Source organism: Sinocyclocheilus anshuiensis, unplaced genomic scaffold (genome assembly GCF_001515605.1).
Source record: "Sinocyclocheilus anshuiensis isolate Anshui unplaced genomic scaffold, SAMN03320099.WGS_v1.1 scaffold44, whole genome shotgun sequence".
NCBI classification, from domain to species: domain Eukaryota; kingdom Metazoa; phylum Chordata; class Actinopteri; order Cypriniformes; family Cyprinidae; genus Sinocyclocheilus; species Sinocyclocheilus anshuiensis.
Window position 1 is genome coordinate 338,486 of NW_015555746.1, and position 6,088 is coordinate 344,573.

Below are 6,088 nucleotides of genomic sequence, written 5' to 3' on the forward strand. Positions count from 1 at the left end.
AACTTTTTGTTATTCAAAGAACCTTGAAGACTGGAGTAATTGAGTTTTTACTGTATTTCTGATCACACAGACGCAGCCTTGGAGGAGAGTATTAACTTTGCACATTAAACCGGGACAGAAGAAAGTAACAAACACTAAAAAAGCTTATACACTTCCAGTTTATGTGGGATAAAATCCTAAATTATCCTAGAATGCTTCCAATTTTCATAAAAATGTAAATGAGAATATGTACTACAGAAACAACCCAAGGATTTAAATGTCAAACAACAAAATTAAACATTTCATAAATGTTATTCTCACATTTACTCAAAATGAAGACATCCATGGTTTTCCTTGGTGATACAAAACAACTCAATCCTGACACTTTCTTGAAATTATCTCCAAACTAGTTTAATTCCAGAGAAGCTGCGCAGGTCTCAGTTGAGAAGGATCAGTTGTATTCCCGTCAGCTTTACAGAGCAGATCACCTCATGAATATGCATAGGAGTATGGACTTGGCAGCAGAAGTACCATAATCCTGCCTCTTTCCACCAAGTCCAAGCCTTCCATTCAAGCCCGGGATGACAGAGGCTGAAGGAGGGGGCGATCTAAGGACACAGATTCTGAAGCAAGCGTGTATGAAACACAAAGCTGATTCAAACAAACCGCACGTTTTGCTGACTCCGACGACGGAGCTCTCAGTGTGACTGAGGTGTTTGCAATGATGCAAACTGTTTTACCTCATGTCTGATTGGTGTGACCCAGTCTGCTATTCAACCCCATTAATATCCTCTCTGCTCAAACAATAGAGCAGAGCAAGTGAAAGGGGAGGAGGGACCTCTGCACCACTGCCTGGCTTTATTCCGCTCCTTATAGCCGGCAGATGCCTGTCTGATGGTGTTTTCAATAAAAGGCTTATTAAATCAGCCAGCCTGCAGGCGTCCACTGACTGCTCATCTGCACCGACCCTGACATTAATGTACATACACTCAGCTATTTCACTCTAACTTTACACCCACAGATCATCTGATCATTCTAGAGGAGGTCATCAAGTGCGTCCGCACGATGGCACTGTGCATGCTTTTAGTGCTGCTTCCTGTGATTTAATGTGTCTGCGCTACTACAATATGAAATTAAATGGCAAAAATAATTGTCTGTGACCAGGTTGTCCCCTATTGTCCATTATTTGGACAAAGAGCTAGTCCTGTCTCAAATTTACAGCATTGAAAGTTAACATACAAAACCACTCAAACAAGCACCACAGAGCCACAGTGTTTACACCTTTTGTGGAGGTTAACCTATAAATGGCTTACTGAAAGGAAATGTTTATCTAAAATTTCTGACATTATTTATAATATTCTGACACCCTGATGTCATTCACAACCTATAAAATTTTCTTTCTTTCAAGGAACACAAGTCTTGTGACTGATTTACTAATTAGGAGTGTAGCAATCAAAAAAATGCAAATTCAATGCGTCATTTACTGAATTTAATAACTGATTAAAACAACTATAATGATGTACAATTATGTGTAAATGTATTACCCAAAAATAAAATTTCAGAGCATCAAAAATTAACTGTACCAAAATAAATCATAAAATCAATAAAGAATCAAAGTCTGAGCAAATGTTTACAATCTTTTTACTTACAATCTTATGGATGTACAGTACATAAACTGGGATAGAAGAAAATATTTTACAAAAGTTACCTTTTAGCAATATGACATAAACTACTTTTCAAAGGTTTTGAGGCCTGTGACATTTTTTAAATGAATTTAAAAGAAGTTTCTTGTGCTCACCAAGGCTGCATTTATTTAAACAAAAACAGAAACAGTAATATTGTGAAGCATTACAATTTAAAACAGCTGCTTTCTTTTTTAGTATATTTTAAAAATGCAATTTATTCCTGTGATGGCGAACTTAAATTTTCAGCAGCCATTTCTCCAGACTTCAGTGTCATATGAACCTTTGGAAATCACTCTAATATGCTGATTTGGTGCTCAAGAATCACTTCTTTTAATTATCAGTGTTGAAAACAGTTTTGTGGCTTAATATTTTTGTGGAAACAATGATAAATGATACTTTTTTCAATATTCTTTGATGAATAGAAACTTTTAAACTGTATTTTATGTAAAATGTCATGACGTGACGTGGCCAAGTATGGTGACCCATACTCGGAATTAGTGCTCTGCATTTACCCATCCAAAGTGCACACACACAGCAGTGAACACACACACACCGTGAACACACACCCAGAGCAGTGGGCAGCCATTTATGCTGCGGCGCCCGGGGAGCAGTTGGGGGTTCGGTGCCTTGCTCAAGGGCACCTCAGTCGTGGTATTGAAGGTGGGAGAGAGCACTGTACATTCACTCCCCCCACCTACAATCCCTGCCGGTACGAGACTCGAACACACAACCTTTTGGTTTATGAGTCCGACTCTCTAACCATTAGGCCACGACTTCCCCCCAAATGAATACCATTATGAAAAAGATCAACTGTACCATAAAAATTGACTATTTTAGTCACAAATACTTCAAAATATTGACATGCACAAGGTGAAGCCATGCTAAATTCAATACACCTACACCATCAGCCTTGTTCTTCGAACTAATATAACATGTTCCAGTCATTAAACGCTACACAGGATCCAGGCCCTAGTATTCCCTGATGGAAAAAGCTGTTTCCTCAAGCTCATTAGGAAGAGGATGCAAAGGATGTTTCTCAGAGAAGTGCAAGCTGTGTCTGGCTCCAGGACAGATCACCAGCTCTTTTAACAGGGTCTAGTAAACATACACAGATGTGTGAAATGTCTTCAAGCTAACCGATTCTTAGATGGTGTACTCACATACTGTTGTGTAAATGATGTAGCCATTACAAGGTTGATGGAGGGCAAAATGTGGTGCTAGAATCTGTAGTATGCATGTTTGAAGAAACCATTAAAACCGCCTTCTATGCAGCATGCTACGTTTATGTCAAATATTATGATGTGCTAGTCTAAAATATTACATACAAACCTTCAGCACACATCAGCGTATATGTAACATAACCAAATAATATAGCTTAGAACCAATCATCAGAATTTAATAAATTTTTTTATCATTTTCAATTACACAAAACTAAACTCAATAAGACTGCAACACTCAAAGTGACACTTATTCTTAAATCTGCAAGCAGGCTGAAATTGTGAATAAAAATACTGTAAATGTGACAGGAACTATGTACTCCAGTGCAGGAGAAAATGTAGGTTAGCAGTCAGCTCCTCCCAAAGCTGTCACTCATCAACTCATGCCCCTCAAAGAGAACACAGCAAAGGAACATGTTTACAAGCAGGTTTGATGGACATGGCTGGCAAACATCCAGCATCAAAATTGTATTTACAGGCATGTTGAGGTGAGATGACCTCAGCTGTAAAGAGCAATGCTTAGCCAAGATTGACATTAGATACAGTACTGGGATCTCTTTAAACATGTGTAATTCTGGTATACACCTTCACGTTGCTAATAATTAGAGAAAATATTTAAATAAAATGTAAAAAGGTCTCATACAAATGATTTTAACAGGATTGTAAATTCTGCTCTGCAACAACCCTGATGAAAATGTGTAGCTTGCAAAATAGCCATGTGTAAAACCAGTGTAATTACCACATGTACCCCCATGGATAATGGGTGCATCAAACTAAATATGGTTTCTATAAAAATGTATGGTATGTTTTATGAAAAACAGTAGCTTAAAGCAATTATAAAAATATTTAGCTGTGACTAAATTTCAACAATTATTATATTACTTTTAAGCAAATTCATTAGGACATATTTCACAAAATAAAATAAAATAAAATAAAAAATAACAGCTGAAACAAAGTAATATATTTGCCTTAAAAAAACACCAGTTTACATTCTCACCATTCTAAGGTTGAAAAACTGACAAAACATTTACTCTCACATCTAGCATCACTGCCTTGAGGTTTTGTGGCCTGGGTTTGTCCGAGAGCTGTGCAATGATATTTTTTTCCCCCTTTGCTAAGCCGCATTAGCTCAGTATTTGAGCATTAGCCAGAAACCTTAAACTAACTTGCAATGATTTATATACAACTTACGTCTCCACAGAAACTGCCCGGAGCACGTCTGTGTGCTTCTGTGCTGCGGTACACACCCTAACTGTTACAATTTCAACTTCTTGAACACTGCAGAAATTTTTGAGACATTCCAGCTAAACTATTTACCTGTCAATCGGCCAAAACAGACTGTCTTTTGTAAGACCTTGTGATAAACAAGGATGGCTAAATGGGCAGCACAGACTCATTCATCACATGAGACTGATGTCTTTAAGACCCTGATGAGTCAGAGGACCATGAGAATGAATGACAATCTTGTTCAGAACATAAAAGAACAGATATGAAAGGATGAACTTTAATTTCTTCAATCAATATATAAAGGTTTCTCTTGTTTACCATACCATAACAGAGGATAGAGCTGCAACCTGGCTGAATAAAAGAAACAGCATCCTAGATTTTGAAGGCCTGCAATTCCAGTTGTCTTTCAAAGTTAAATGACATAAAGTTAAGTCACATGTCTATGTCTTTAGGAAGGCGCTCTCAAAGTCAACACCCAATTCTTATGCATAGAAGCATGTGTAATAGAGCTTCAAGTGCAGTCGTGCAAGGGCACTACACTATAGACTCATTTCCTTAAAGCTGATGAATTTATAATGAGCCATTTTGCCATCATTCAGAAAAAGGATCACTGTTCTCAAATACAATACACAGCCAATATTTTGATGTACTTTAGCTCTCATTTGTTACAAGCCTGTTCCCTGGCAAAAGCTGCTGAGCTTTCACCTTCCACAAACTGTGCACAAAATTCACAGTACTTTCCATTACAAAAATAATAGCAAACACTACTTTAACTTCTTCAAGATACATAAATGGAGCTAAAAAGAAATAAATGCAATTTTGGCTTTCAATCTGATTGACAGATTACAAGTCGTGCATAGAATACAAGACACTACAGGTGAATAGGGTAAAATACTTTACAGCTGATTAATCACAGTACATTAAAACAACTCTTTTGTATTACAATTTTTCTGAAATGTTATACTTAAATACACAAATTAGGCACTTTATAATTAGATATGCACTCATCTGCACACATTTCTAGAACAGAAATCTAAACATTAGATTAAGCCAGGTTCAAAATTCTTGTTTTTTCTTGCTTGTTGTTTTGTTGACATGTAAGGGAGTTAAAGGTTTTACAGAGGAGATTTTAGATATCTCTTTTTATCACTCCATAATTCAGAACATACTGTCAACAGCTAAAAAAAATCAGGAACAAAATGCTATATAAATCAAGTGAACGATATATAAACAAACCACTCTGCACAAACCTTACATTTGGGTGTATATACTGTACTGAAGTGGAGATTTCATTCACTTAGACAAAACAGCCTTTAAAGATATATTTCATTGATAAGTACACACGTAAATAGACAATAAACACTTAAATGTGTATTTTGGATGTTTTCTTTCCACTAGTCTGAAAGATGACAGATATGTTATGGAAGCAAAATAGCACAAAATCTTAAATTTGACCAGTGCATGAAAAAACAGAGGTTTTGCCTGTAGCACCTTGCTTTAATACCCAAGAAAGAAAATCAAGAACCATTGATCATCCTAATTCACAAACACATTGCAAAACCAATGCAGAAATTTCACATTGCACATTGGGACTGGCAGAAGCTTTATATTCATATTTCTTACTCTACATTCAGAACACATAACTCAAACCACAGGAAGAGGGCAGAGGGATCAATACTTAAGGCTTCTAGTGCAGGCTCTCTTTCATTTTTATTGTCAAGCTGTATATCAATAACAGTTGATCAGAAGCAAGCCACTATGCCACTATCAAGCAGACGTTATATAGGGGTTTGTAAAGTGAGATAAAATTTGTAATATGCTTAACACAGTTTAGCATAATCCTCAGTCTAATGAATAATTTAAATTAGTGGTAAACCTACAACAACCTATCAATATATAGGAAAAGAACAGACACTGACATTTAAAAATGTATATAAAATATTAGGGCTGCACGATAAATCGCATGCGATATTTAATGCG

At 36.4% G+C, this 6,088-nt stretch overlaps 1 protein-coding gene across 3 annotated transcripts in view; it reads right to left on the reverse strand.

Moving 5' to 3' along the window:
* The window catches only part of LOC107673571 (SLIT-ROBO Rho GTPase-activating protein 3-like), an 85,693-nt gene that overhangs the window by 36,285 nt on the left and 43,320 nt on the right, over positions 1-6,088 (reverse strand). The window lies entirely within an intron of this gene.